The sequence below is a fragment of the Bombina bombina genome, chromosome 2, assembly GCF_027579735.1.
Source record: "Bombina bombina isolate aBomBom1 chromosome 2, aBomBom1.pri, whole genome shotgun sequence".
NCBI lineage: Eukaryota > Metazoa > Chordata > Amphibia > Anura > Bombinatoridae > Bombina > Bombina bombina.
Genome location: NC_069500.1, coordinates 448,949,177 through 448,965,149, shown reverse-complemented (window position 1 = coordinate 448,965,149; position 15,973 = coordinate 448,949,177).

Here is a 15,973-nt window from a genome sequence, read left to right as displayed (position 1 = left end):
TGTCAGTTTTACCCGAGTAATCATAGGATCACCCGGATATCTGACTTTACCCATAACATATATATATATATATATATATATATATATATATATACTGTATATATATATACTGTATATATATATATATATATATATATATATATATATATATATATATATATATATATAAAAGACTCCATAACATCCAAAGGAGGAAGAAACTGGAACTCCAGACTCAGAAAGCTTGTGCAAAAAGTTTATTCAGCAATGTTGCTCATGATAAGGTACGTAACCAAGAATACACCTGACGCGTTTCGCGAATGCTCACATGCGCTTCATCAGAGGTAAAGATCTCAGAGCAAAGTCAATGCCTATATGCAGACCATCAACCAATCAGGTAGTAGGAAACAGATGCAAATCATTATCTGTTAATTCAACATGTCAAATCTACCTGAGCATGTCAGTGGTGTGCATAGAGGCATAGTATCTCACACAAATCCATTTGTATATATATACACTAACATTGATACATTAATTAAGTATGCGTTCATATCTTCTTTTGAATAATCAAATTTAGTATAGAGAACATCTTAAAAACTGAAGAATATGTACAAAAGAAAATAAACACAAAAAGCAGTACATATGCAAAAAACACATAATCTAATGCTTTTATATATATATATATATATATATATATATATATATAAAAAGTACAGTGGGGCAAAAAAGTATTTAGTCAGCAACCAATTGTGCAAGTTCTCCCAATTAAGAAGATGAGAGAGGCCTGTAATTTTCATCAAAGGTATACATAAACTATGAGAGACAAAATGTGGAAACAAATCCAGACAATCACATTGTCTGATTTGGAAAGATTTATTTGCAAATTATGGTGGAAAATAAGTATTTGGTCAATATCAAAAGTTCATACTTTGTTATATATCCTTTGTTGGCAATGACAGAGGTCAAACATTTTCTGTAAGTCTTCACAAGGTTGTCACACACTGTTGCTGGTATGTTGGCCCATTCCTGCATGCAGATCTCCTCTAGAGCATTGATGTTTTGGGGCTGTCGCTGGGCAACACGGACTTTCAACTCCCTCCAAAGGTTTTCTATGGGGTTGAGATCTGGAGACTGGCTAGGCCACTCCAGGACCTTGAAATGCTTCTTACGAAGCCACTCCTTCGTTGCCCGGGCAGTGTAGTTGGGATCATTGTCATGCTGAAAGACCCAGCCACATTTCATCTTCAATGCCCTTGCTGATGGAAGGAGGTTTGCACTCAAAATCTCACAATACATGGCCCCATTCATTCTTTCATGTACACAGATCAGTCGTCCTGTTCCCTTTGCAGAGAAACAACCCCAAAGCATGATGTTGCCACCCCCATGCTTCACAGTAGGTATGGTGTTCTTTGGTTGCAACTCAGCATTCTCTCTCCTCCAAACACGACGAGTTGTGTTTCTACCAAACAGTTCTACTTTGGTTTCATCTGACCATATGACATTCTCCCAATCCGCTTCTGGATCATTCAAATGCTCTCTAGCATACTTCAGGCGGGCCCGAACATGTACTGGCTTAAGCAGGGGGACACATCTGGCACTGTAGGATCCGAGTCCCTGGCGGCGTAGTGTGTTACTGATGGTAGCCTTTGTTAGGTTGGTCCCAGCTCTCTGCAAGTCATTCACTAGGTCCCCCTGTGTGGTTCTGGGATGTTTGCTCACCGTTCCTGTGATAATTTTGACCTCACGGGGTGAGATCTTGCGTGGAGCCCCAGATCGAGGGAGATTATCAGTGGTCTTGTATGTCTTCCATTTTCTAATTATTGCTCCCACAGTTGATTTCTTCACACCAAGCTGCTTGCCTATTGCAGATTCAGTCTTCCCAGTCTGGTGTAGGTCTACAATTTTGTTTCTGGTGTCCTTCGACAGCTCTTTGATCTTCACCATAGTGCAGTTTGGAGCGTGCAGTTTGGAGCGTGACTGTTTGAGGTTGTGGACAGGTGTCTTTTATACTGATAACAAGTTCAAACAGGTGCCATTAATACAGGTAATGAGTGGAGGACATAGGAGCCTCTTAAAGAAGAAAATACAGGTCCGTGAGAGCCAGAAATCTTGCTTGTTTGTAGGTGACCAAATACTTATTTTCCACCATAATATGCAAATAAATTCTTTCCAAATCAGACAATGTGATTGTCTGGATTTGTTTCCACATTTTGTCTCTCATAGTTGAGGTATACCTTTGATGCAAATTACAGGCCTCTCTAATCTTCTTAAGGGGAGAACTTGCACAGTTGGTGGCTGACTAAATACTTTTTTGCCCCACTGTAAATATATATATATATATATATACCTATACATATTAATATAGATATATAGGTATAGAAATATCTTTTTTAAAAATAAATAGAACAATTTCTTCTATTGCACCTTTAGGGTCCGATTTAACAATCTGTTAATCAGCCCCAATGCAGCTGCTTCCGCACTAGCCTTCAGGCTCACCAGGAAACAGCAGTTAAGAAGCAGCGGTCTGAAGACCGCTGCTCCTTAACTCGTCCGCCGCCTCTGAGGCTGCGGACATCAATCCGCTGGATCATGTCGGACAGACACTTGATAAATCGGCTCCTATGTGTCTGTTCCATCCTTCACTTATTTTGTTGATTTTACCTAATATTCCTCTTTCTATCACTTACAAAACAACTTGATTTCTCCTAGTTTTTGTTATTAACACAGAGTCATTTATTTAAATATCTTTCACACCTTCCATCAGCAGGAAGTTACTAGAGTTAGAAACCAAAACACAAAAGCCTAATAAAAAATACGGAATTTACAATCACAATATCAGTCTTCTTTAAGTCTCGAAAGATAGAATCTTTTTGGAACTTTTTATTTGGAAGTAAATATTTCAAGTACTAATTAAAATAACTTGTAATGACAATGTCAATGACCACAGGTTGTAGCTACAATATAGGTTTTGTGTTAAACACATGTTGCAACTGCAATGAGATAAACACTGCATAAGGCACAAGAAATTGAATTAACTCATTGAAATGCTGTTGTGTCAAGCAATACCCTAAGCAATCATTACTGCTCACTAAAAAAAAACCTCAGCACTGGCATTATTAGTTCAATCCTCAAGGCATGTAGAAATTAATGGAAAAATGGATGTTGAAGCTTATAGATTAATAAAAATATAATCACTTTCTTGAAATAAGGCAAGTTGGGGGTACTATATTTGTCTGCGCTAATGCAGAAATTTGATCAGTAGTCAGCAAAATGTGGCTTATAAATAGCAACCTTGTTTTCTCAAAAAACAACCCTCCAAGCTATTCATACTCCTTTGGAATTGCCAATGTACTAATAATACTAGTGAAATCAGATAAAGTAATTACAGGGAAATCATTATAATTGTTGCACTGGAAGCCTCGGGTCACTTAAGGCTCATGGTTTATGGTCCCCATGATTATTGACTATTTTAGTATGTGTCTTGTGTGACTCAATTACTCATTGTAATTAATGCAACTTCATTTAATAATATGAAGCAGTAGATAGGGTTATATGTACACAGTACTCTGATCTTCGAAACATTAATATGTCAAGATGCTATAAATAGTAAGTTAATACAAATTATCTGTGAATGTTCTTGTGCTTATTTTTTCAAAATAAGACAGCTTAAAAAGGTGATGGGACCAAGTGTAAACAACAATATCGTATTTCATTTAGGCATATGTGTCATAATACAGCTTATATATATGCAACCCAAAGGTAGTTTAATATCATTTTTTTTAATATACTTTTCTATACATGGTACCATCAGGAAGATAGTATAGTGTACAGTACACTAATCAGTAATGTGCTGTTAACTATAGGCTAATGTTTGCATTTTAGATCACAGAAACCAAGCCAAACATGAAGGCAGAGAAGAGTGTGACTCTATGGGCTAGATTTAACAAGGATCGAGCGTACATTATTTGCTATAACGAATTATGTCCACTGGACAGCTCTAAAGGTAGACAGAATATGCTCTCTGCATTTATCATTGCACAAGCAATTCACAAGAAATGCTTGTGCAATGCCGCCCCCCATGCACACTGGGGGCCAATCAGTCACTAGCAGAGTCTGTCAATAATCCTGATCGGATCGGGATGGCGGAGAGGTTAAGGAGCAGTGGCCTTATGATCCTGAAATGATAGGCCTTCAAAGCAGCTGCTTTATAAATAGAAGTGTATGTGTGAGGAGGCTTGCTTTTCACAGAAAACCTCTGGATACACTGTTTCCTATACAGCAAAGGATTCTGGGTAAGATATGCAAATGAGGTTCACAATGACTCACTTTTTTACTTCAGTTTGCTTTTAGGCAGACTCCCTTTATGCCATAGCATCTGCACCAGCAAAGAGACTGATAAGGATGTGCAAAGGTGTTTATATATATTTATGGGTAAGATATGCAAATGAGGTTCACAGAGTCTTCAAAACATAAAGAAATAATACCTTGCACCCGGTCAGTTAATTCCACTCTCTTCAATTTATTATATCATCACTGTGTGTTCACAGTTTCCAATGTTTCGGTGCTCCACCTAGGACCTTTATCAAGAATATACGCTTGTGATTATATCCTTGATAAAGGTCCCAGGTGGAGGACCGAAACGTTGGAAACTGTCAAAACACTGTGATGATATAATAAATTGAAGATAGTTGAACTAACCATACAGAGCTTGATAAATATGCCCCATTATCTCAAATATGAATGTTCAAAAATAGATATGTTTATATATATATATATATATATATATATATACATACACACATGTGGCGTCGCCCGCAAAAGCCGGCGACGTCGGTTTTTACTCGGTTTTGGTATCACATATACAGTACCGCATATAAATGTGGAGCTTATATTTTACCCGTCGCCCGCAGTTTTTACTCCCATAAGCTAACATAGAACTGTGTCGCAAATCGGTATCACATATTCAGCGCAAAGACTTACGCGGCGAAAATGGAGAAATTGTACTCCATTTTCACCTCACCACACATAGGTAGGCACAACAAGAGTTGCGCTGAGTATGTGAGCACTGTAACCCCCAGAAAAAAGTAACTAACACCTAATGCATGCGCAATATTTATCTACCTGTCAACCGCCAACGCCCACCGCAATAACTAATAAACTTTATTAACCCCTAATCTGCCAACCCCCACATCGCAACACATCTAATTAACCTATTAAGGTTTGGCGCTATAGAGGGTGCGAAACGAATGCAACAAAAGATGCGTTATTTTACCCTCCATAGAGCTGCCATTACAAGTTTTTAAAAAGTCACCTTGTGCGTGCGATATGGTGGCGATAAGCTGCTTTGACGTGCTCGAGCATGCTTTCCCCATAGACATCAATGGGGAGAGAGTGGAATGGCGATCGCCGTAACACAACCCCATTGATGTCTATGGAGAAAAAAACAGTTACGTTTAAACCTAACACCATAACATAAACCCCAAGTCTAAACACCCCCGACATCGCCTACACCTACGCATTTTTTATGCATTAAAAAAACCTAACACTACTAAAAAAAAATTAACCTAAAATTACAAAAAATGAAATATACTAAATTAAAAAAAATAAAAAACAATAAATTACGAGAAATAACAAACAAAATTATCCAAAATAAAAACAATTACACCTAATCTAATAGCCCTATAATAAAAGCCACCTTAGCCAAAATAAAACAACCCTAGCCTACAATAAACTACCAATAGCCCTTAAAAGGGCCTTTTGTAGGGAATTGCCCTAAAAAATTTGCTCTTTTCCCTGTAAAAAAATACAAAGACCCTCCAGTAAAATCCACCACCCTACCAACCCCCCAAAATAAAAAAACCTAACTAACAAAAACCTAAGCTACCCATTGCCCTGAAAAGGGAATTTGTATGGGCATTGCCCTTAAAAGGGCATTCAGCTCTTTTTCATTGCCCTGAAAAGGGCATGTAGCTCTTTTAAGATAGCCCAAACCCTAAACTGAAATTCTATTGGCTGATTTGAATAGCCAATAGAATTTCAGTAGCTCTCATCCTATTGGCTGATTTGAATTTCAAAAATTAAATTAGTCAATAGGAATGCAAGGGATGCCATTTTGAAATGGCTCCCTTGCATTGAAGATTCAGTGTACGGTGGCGACCGTATGAAGAGGACGCTCCGTGCCGGATGTCTTGAAGTATGGACCCGCTCCGCGCCGCCGGGATGAAGAAAGAAGATGCCGTCTGGATGAAGATAGAAGACGCTGCCTGGATGGATGAAGACCTCGCTGCCTGGATAAAGACTTCTCGCCGTCTGGATGTCCGGACTTCAAAAACTGTAAGTTGATCGTCGGGGGTTAGTGTTAGATTTTTTTAAACTTTATTAAATTAGGGTTTGGGCTATCTTAAAATAGCTAAATGCCCTTTTCAGGGCAATTGGTAGCTAAGGTTTTTGTTAGTTAGGTTTTTTTATTTTGGAGGGTTGGTTGGGTGGTGGGTTTTACTGTTGGGGGGTCTTTGTATTTTTTTACAGGGAAAAGATCTGCTTTCTTTAGGGCAATGCCCTACATTTTAATTTAAAGTTATGGGGTCGTTAGGTTTAGGGGTTAATAGTTTAATTTAGTTTTTGCTATGTGGGAGGCTGGCGGTTTAGGGGTTAATAGGTTTATTTAGGAGCGGTGATGTGGGAGGTCAGAGGTTTAGGGGTTAATAACTTTATTTAGTGGTGGCGATGTTGGGGAGCGACATAATAGAGGTTAATATCTTTATTAAAGTGTGGGCGATGTTGGGGTGCAGGTTAATATAGGTTAATAACTTTATTATAGTGGCAGCGATGTCGGGGAGTGGCGGAATAGTAGTTAATACATTTTATTTGTGGCGGCGATGTCGGGAGCTGCAGATTTGGCGTTATAAGTTTAATTTAGTGTTTCCGATGCGGGAGGGCCTTGGTTTAGGGGTTAATAGGTAGTTTATGGGTGTTAGTGTACTTTGGAAACATTTTAGTTATGAGTTTTTGTTGCGCAAAACACATAACTACTGGTTTCAGATTGCGGAATGGATCGTGTCGGTATAGGCTGGAACGCAAGCATTTTAGCCTCACCACAGAACATAATTTATTTGAGTGCGGGACTGACGTTGCGTTACAGGCTAAAATGCTTGCTGTACAGCTATACCGACAAGACTCGTAATGGCTAAGTTCTGGTTTTTACGCTGAAATGGCCATTATTTCAGCGTTAAAACCGGAACGCAAAACTCGTAATCTAGGTGAAAGGGATTAACCCCTAAACCGCCTACACCCCACAATGCAATATATATACCTTATACCTTATTAAACTATTAACCTCCTAATCCGTCATTCACCCATATCGCAAAGTACCTATTAAAACTATTAACCCCCTAAACTGCCATCCCCCACCAACGCAATAAACTAAATAAATCTTTTAACCCCTAATCTGCCAAACCCCCACAATGAAAATAACTAATTAAATTACTAAGCTCCCGAACCTAACACCCCCTAAATTAACCCCAATTACCTAAATTTAAAAATGCTAAGTTACAAACAATTAAAATAAAAAAGCTAAAAATAAAAAAACTAAGATTAAATTAATCTAAGATTACAAAAATAAAAAATTCTAACATTACATAAAATAATAAACCAAATTATCAAAAATAAAAAATTGAAACCTAATCCCTATGAAAATAAAAAGGCCCCCCAAAATAAAAACACCCCTTAATCTAATGCTAAACTACCAATAGCCCTTAAAAGGGCCTTTTGTAGGGCATTGCCCTAAATTAAACAGCTCTTTTACCTTAAAAAATACTAAGTACCCCCTCTAACATTAAACCCCCCCCCACCCACCAAACCCCCCAAAATAAAAAAAAAACTAACACTAAAAAATCCTAAACTATCCATTTCCCCTAAAGGGGCATTTGTATGGACATTGCCCTTAAAAGTGCATTCAGCTCTTTTACTGCCCTTAAAAGGGCATTAAGCACTTTTTTAAAGTCCCATTAAATCCCTAATCTAAAAAACAAAAAATCCCTATAAAATAAAAAAAAAGCCTAAGTCTAACCCCCAGATAGGTACTCACGGTTCCTGAAATCCGGTGGTGAAGTCTTCTTCCAAGTGGCGATATCTTCTATCTTCTTCCAGAAACAAGCTGGCGCGGAGAGGAGCACGGAACTGAAGACCGGTAACCGTGAAACTGAAGACCGGCAACGGCGGAACTGAAGACCAGTGAACGCTGAGCCATGGAGCGTGGAGATCCTCTTTTTACGATCACCGCCACACACTGAGGATTGAATTCAAGGTACGCCTTTAAATATGGGGTACCTTGCATTCCTATTGGCTGAGTTGAGTCTTCAAATTCAAATCAGCCAATAGGATGAGAGCTACTGAAATCCTATTGCCTGTTCATAAGGGTTTGGCGGATAAGGGGTTAATAGTTTTAATAAGGACTTTGCTATGTGGGTGAATGGCGGATTAGGGGTTATTACATTTATTAGGTAGTTTGCGATGTTGGGGTTGGCAGATTGAGGGGTTAATACTTTTGTTAGGTAGATTGTGATGTGGGTAGGTAGTTTGCGATGTTGGGGTTGACAGATTTAGGGGTTAATACTTTTATTAGGTAGATCGCGATGTGGGTGAATGGCGGATTAGGGGTTAATAGTTTAATTAGGCATATTGTGTTGTAGGGGGTTGTCAGTTTAGGGGTTATTACTTTTATTATTAGTTCCAATGTGGGGTTGATTGCGGATATAGGGGTTTTATGTGTTGGGTTTATTTTTGGGCGGCAGGTTAGACTTTTACAGGAGATTTGACTCTTTTTTTATTTTCTTAGGCGCCGGTAGTTTCTAAACTAAATTTGTATTTACGCTTATTTCTGGACATCGCTAGTTTATCTGACTTACGGCACTTTATGAACTTTCGACGGGGTTTATGTGATGCCCCGATGTGCGAGGTGAAATTATGGGCGGCGCAGGTTTCAGCAGTTGCGCTGAAGCTTGCACCGCATATATGTAATCTCGCCCATAGTTTTAAAATATTAGAAAATTAAGCAGACTAAAACCCTCTGTGCTTTAAATAAATCATGCAAATCGCCAATATTATCACAATGAAGGAAATACCAAAGCAATCAATGTGGTGAGATCGAAGTCTAAATGGCAACTGCTAGACTTTATTATCTAAAATACCAATACAGTTGCTATCTGCTAAAGATACTAAACAAAGTTAAAAAAGTTAAAAGACTACAGGGTCAAATAGAAGCAAGTCACAGCTCACTCGTCTGGCCAGACAATACCTTGTATTGATGAATTATTCACTTAATTATATATACTGTATATGTATTCAATCATTGAATTGCAGAAGTATTTTTATAAGGATTTACAGTGCTATTTTCATCTCAGGCCTAAGAAAAGAAGTGCATGTGGTAAGTTTGCAAGTATATAAAGAGTGCATAAAACTGCACAGAATAATACTATTAGTGATTTGTGTCATTATATTTGTGATGATGAGAGTCTGTGGATTATTATTATTTATTATTATTATCAGTTATTTGTTGAACCTCAAAAGATTATGCAGCGCTGTGGCTAAAATATAAAACAAAGTGATCACACCATAATATCATTTGCTGTTTCCATTCCATATTACATGCAAGAGCCGAGAAATGAATTCCACTAAAAATGTTACTTTAAATCTGTAGTATAATTTTCACCAATTGCCTGAAAGTGTTTAGTTACAAATCATTATGTTTCCTGGCCCACTTCACATTTGAATACAGATTATAGTAAACTTTATTGTATCTGTTTTTGTCAAGAATATAGTTGGTTTTCAAACCTGTCCTCAGACCTTCCTAACAGGCCAGATTTTGAGGTTATCTGAACTGGAGCACAGATGAAATAATCAGCTGCTTAGTAAACATGGTTATTTTACCTGCTCTCATTCAAGGTAATCCTGAAAACATGGATTGTTGGGGAGGCCTGAGGGCAGCTTTAAAAACCAGTGATATAGATAAATAAAAAATACTCCACATGGACTGTTGAGTGTTTCTGTATTAAATTCCCTTTGTATGAACAAAGCATATGAAAGTGCATAGTGTTGCTTCATCAAATGATTATGCCATGTCTGTGCAGTTATAGCTGCCAATGGTTCCCTCAGAGTCTTTTTAGTTATATGTAACATTAATAGCATTGAAAGCTACACAATATGGTTTTTGTAGAGCTCCCATTCTTCACAGAATTTGTGGGATTATCCTAGATACCCACAATTCCATGTTCTTCTCTTTATCTCTCATTTATGTCCCAGTTTTTCTCAGAGAAAATCACCAATCACTCAGCGTCATTCTGGATCACTCAAACCCAATTCCGGATCACTGACCCCAACCTTTAGTTTCCAGGTTAAAATAATTAAAAGTTTTGTGCTGCATATTATAAGACATCAAATTTACCCCAAAAAAAGCATTCAAAAAGTTGACAACTTTTATCTTAATTACATGAATTTCTATGAAGCTATTTTATTATTTCTTTGCCTAATTTAAAGTTAGCCCAAATATAAGTAGAAGATGATATTTGTTAATCTACAAAGGTTTCAATGAAATGTATATTTCCAAATAATAGCTTGAAATAGAGAATAGATCATAACTTGCCATTATTGTTATGGAGTTAAAGGGAGAGTAAATTAAAAATGAAATGCTCATGATTCAGAGTGTGCAATTTTAAATAACTTGGTATACTTTGTTGAGGAGTAAACCTAGTTTGGTTGATAGGAGCTTTGGAGTGTGTGCACATCTTTGGTAGTCTATGGCAGCAGTGTTTGCAACTATATATAACATTGCTATAAACATTGTTGCAAACATTGCTGCCAGAGCGATGAAGACATGTGCACGCTCCTGATCTCACCTAAGATTACTTTTTTAATAAAGGATACCAAAAGAACTAAGCTAGATTGATAATAGAAGTAAATAGGAAAGTTGTTAAAATTGCATGCTCTATCCAAACCATAAACCCCATTAGTGACCAGCCCATTTTTCAATTTTCTTACCGTTAGGGACCAGAGCTGTTTTTACATTTCTGCAGTGTTTGTGTTTAGCTGTAATTTTCCTCTTACTCATTTACTTTACCCACACAAATTATATACCACTTTTCTCACCATTAAATGGACTTTCTATTTTCATCATATCATATAATTTACTATAAAACAATTATAAAATATGAGGAAAAAAATAAAAAAACACACTTTTTATAACTTTGACCCCCAAAATCAGATACACATCTATAACCACCAAAAAACACTCATGCTAAATAGTTTCTAAACTTTGCCCTGAGTTTAGAAATACCCAATGTTTACATATTCTTTGCTATTTTTTGCAACCTATAAGGCAATAAGTACAAGTAGCACTATGCTATTTCAAAACCATTTTTTCTTCAAAATTAGCAATAGTTACATTGTAACACTGATATCTGTCAGGAATCCCTGAATAACCCTTCACATATATATATATATATTTAGTAGACCACCCAAAGTATTGATCTAGGCCCATTTTGGTATATTTCATGCCAACATTTCACCGCCAAATGCGATCAAATAAAAAAAATCGTTAACTTTTTCACTAACTTTAGATTTCTCACTGAAATTATTTACAAACAGCTTTTTGGTAATTAGAAGGCCGCTAAAAGCTGCTGTGCACCACACTTGTATTATACCCAGCAGTGAAGGGGTTAATTAGGTAGCTTGTAGGGTTAATCTTAGCTTTAGAGTAGAGATCAGCCTCCCACTTGACACATCCCACCCCCTGATCCTTCCTTAACCCCCTTAAACAGCTATCTTCCCTTTTTTCTTAATATATATTTTCTGCAGGGTAGTATCCCTTTTACCTCCCAACCTCCCTGACCCCCCCCCCAACAGCTCTCTATCCCTCCCCCTCTACCTATTAGCCTCCATGTTAGGCACTGGCAGCTGTCTTCCAGTACCCATTTTGCTCCCCCCTCATTCCCCTACCACCCTACCCCCTCCTAGATCATTTTAGTAAACTATTATCCCCCTCACCCTCCTTCCCACTTTTTCCGTAGTTTAAGCGGTCCCACTAGCTCCTGCCCACTCCCGCCCCTCTTATGCACCCCCCCCCCCACCCTCCTCCCACCCCTTCCAGCAATGGGCTGCCCACCCGCCTCCCTCCTATGCCTCCAATGCCACCAACGATCTGCATTGGTTGCTTACCAGAGGGTATTGCACGATGCCTCAATATCGAGGCATCACTCCTTCCAGCACTTAAAACCCCTGAGGATGTACAGAGTGGGACATACTTGGTCCTTAACAACCGTTTTTTATAGGACGTACCCTGTACATCCTTGGTTGTTTGTTAAGGGGTTCAAGTTTAATTTTGACTTAACTGTCCCTTTAACACACTTCTTATGAGCAATGTTATCTATGGCAACAGTACTGGTGAATGACCATTTGGCTTTTCAACAGTATTTCTTCTTTATGTTTATTTTGTTTTTCATCATTTATAACATGCTAGATACTGTAAAGAGGAGATAATTCATTAAGTCTTGCTTCAAACTTTTTTCTGCAATGTTCTCCATGTACTAAATTGGCGTGCGGTCAAGCTTCTCAAATTGAGACGTCATCTGCCCGCCTTTGTGGCAAACTGAGAGTGGATCCTTCGTGTAATGCCACCCCCTTCTCTTTCATGACAAATCACGAGAGAGAAGGGCCTGTCATTCACCCTGAGCAAGCGGGTTTGGGGTGATTTCTCTAATCGCTGCTTCTTACATTGCTGCTTCTTACATTGCAGGAAGCAGGCTCACATGTGCAAACCTGTCCCTCAAGTGCTCCAGAGCAGCTTACGTTGCTTAGTACATGGAGCCCAATTACTTTTAGTGAGGATTACGGTGATTCACATCTATAGTTACAATAAATTATAGCTGCCGAACCGAATGAGACCACTAATAATGTGGAAAAACCAGGATTACAGCCACAATGCTTTAGATAAAAAAAACACTTGCAAAAACAGATTCTGTAAATATTTGTCAGTGTATTATTCATACATATGTTTTATGAAGGTAAAGTAATCTCACTGGATAGAACCAAAGGAGTCTGTGAAAACTTGCAGAAAGAATGAAGGGATGACCATGGACGTGATTAGGGATTTTCACTTAAAGGGACATAATACTCATATGCTAAATCACTTGAAACTGATGCAGTATAACTGTAAAAAGCTGACAGGAAAATATCACCTGAGCATCTCTATGTAAAAAAGGAAGATATTTTACCTCACAATCTCCTCAGCTCAGTAGAGTTAGTTCTGTGTAAAAAGTTATACTCAGCTGCTCCCAGCTGCAGGTAAAAAATTAAAAAAATGAAGAAATGAACAGCAGCCAATCAGCATCAGCAGTGCTGAGGTCATGAACTCTTACTGTGATCTCATGAGATTTCATAGTAAGCTTCCTTTACCTGATTGGTGAAATAATATGAGAGTTCACAATGCTCATCCCTTCAGTTGTCCCGGGACAGACACACTAATATGCTGCTTAGAAATTCGGATTATCCTAAATTATGAAGGTATAATCTAGATTTTATTAAAGACACAGAGACGAGTATTTTGCATTCTCTCTCTTTACTACTTAAATGCAGTTTTTTAAAGTATACATAAAAATACAATAAACTGTCAAAATTTTGAAAATGAGACAGTAAAACAAGTAACATATCAGTGACCAATGAAATTAAAGAACTGATTAAACTAAAACCACATAGCCAATCAGGTTAGTAATGAATCCTATAAACTGTCCAATATACAGTAAGACATCCTCTTTCTTTGTAACTGTAGAAGGAAACAAAAAGTCCATAATGAAGAAGTAGTTCCAGACGAGAAGACAGCAGACAACCATGAAGAGAAGAACTTTAAATTGAAGAATCATCCGTGAAGAAAACTCCATCTTATCAGGAAAGAATGAAAATCCTCTTGAAGATTGTATAGGATGAGGAAAACTTTCTTGAAGTTTCGTCTCTTCACAGAGATGAGATGGAGCAAAACCACTTAGGATAATATCTTTATAGTTGATTGGTAACTGAAATAAATATACAAGATATGTTAATAATATGATAAAACAAATAAGGGTGGGAACAAAAACCATATAATAATATAATCAGAGGAGGGAAAATACTCGTCTCTGTGTCTTTAATAAATATACCTTCATAACTTAGGATAATCCGAATTTTATTACAAGACCAGAGACTCATATTTTGCTAGTTTAAAGCAACTAACAAAATAAATTAAGCGAGGCGTGTTCAATGGGTTTAAAGTAGAATTGTTTAAAAATAGAATCAGAAGACCAGTCAGCTGCATCCAAGATTTGTTGAAGGGTGGCAGCTTTCAAAAATGCTTTAGAAGCGGCTGATCCTCTAACAGAGTGAGCGGAAAAAGAAACATCAATACCTGCTTCACTCATAACCCATTTAACCCACCTGGCTATAGAAGTAGAGGATACAGGATAATGAGGGGGAATAAAAGATAACAAAAGTTGATTGGAAGTAGGAATACGAAAAGAAGAAGTTCTGCGTTCATACTCTTTGAGACATACAACCACACAGAGAAGAGGTTCAGAAGGTAAGTAAGGATAGAATATTGAGGTTGAAAAAGATTTAGTTCTTTTAGATATGAAGAAAGTAACACCTTCAGGGGTAAAACGTTTAGAATTAAAATCTAAAGCTCTAACATCAGAAACTCTACGAAAAGAAATTAAACATAAAAGGGTAGCCAATTTAGTGGTAAGTTGTTTCAATGATAAAAATTCATTAGAAGGCCAAGATTTAAAAAGAGAAAAAAATAAGATCAACATCCCAAAAAGAAGAATATTTAGGAGTCGGAGGTCTTTTGAGTTTGATTGCTTTCATTAATTTACAAATTAAAGGATGTTGACCTACAGGAAAATTATTTATAAAAGAATGTTTAGCCGAAATGGCAGATCTAGAAACGTTGATGGTTCTGAAAGCTAAACCTGAATCAAAAAGTGATGTTAGGAAATTAATAATGTAAATTATATCCGCTGAAAGGGGATCCAAACTTCTTTCCACGCACCAGCCAGACCATCTGGTCCATGCGGAAAAATAGCATTTTTTGGTCCCGGGGGCCAATGAGTCTGCGAGGAGTTCTTGAGCTTGTTGTGATAAACCTTGGGGAAATGAAGATTGCCCAAAATTGACCATGCTATGAGACGAAGAGATCCTTGAAGAATAAGTTCGTGAGGATGACCTTCTGGATCTGACAAGAGAAGCGGAAAAACCGGAAGAAGAACAGGATGGTTGACAGATAATTCTAGAAGAGATGGGTACCAGGGTTGAGATGGCCAAAGGGGAGTGATTAGGAGAATTGAAAGAAGATCTCGACGGACTACTGATATGGTTCTCTGAATCATGGAGAATGGGGGAAAAGCATAAGCTGTCTGGAGAGGCCAGGGGTGGAGAAATGCATCGATCGCCAATGCCTCTGGATCTGGACGCCAACTGAAATAAGGACAAATCTGATGATTCAGTCTCGAAGCAAACAGATCCATTGAAAAAGGACCTCTGAGAGATTGAAGTGAAAGAAAAACTTGGTGATGAAGTTTCCAATCGCTTGAATCTGTCAGATATCGAGATCCCCAATCCGCCGCTACATTGGATAAACCTGGAATGTATTCCGCTTTTACAGAAATATTTCTGTCCAAGCAAAGATGAATGAATTCTTTCGTAATAGTTGACAAATCTCTCGATTTTGTACCACCGAGGCGATTCAAATAACGAACTGCAGAAATATTGTCCATTCTGAGTAAAATGGACACAGGAGAAGAACTTTTGACAAAACTCTTGACTGCAAAAGAGCCTGCCAAAAGCTCTAAGCAATTGATGTGAAAACGCTTTTCTTCTGAAGACCATTTTCCTCCTGTGATTGAGGGACCACAACGAGCGCCCCAACCCGAGCGACTGGCATCGGATTCTATGATAAGATCTGGAGATTTTCCGA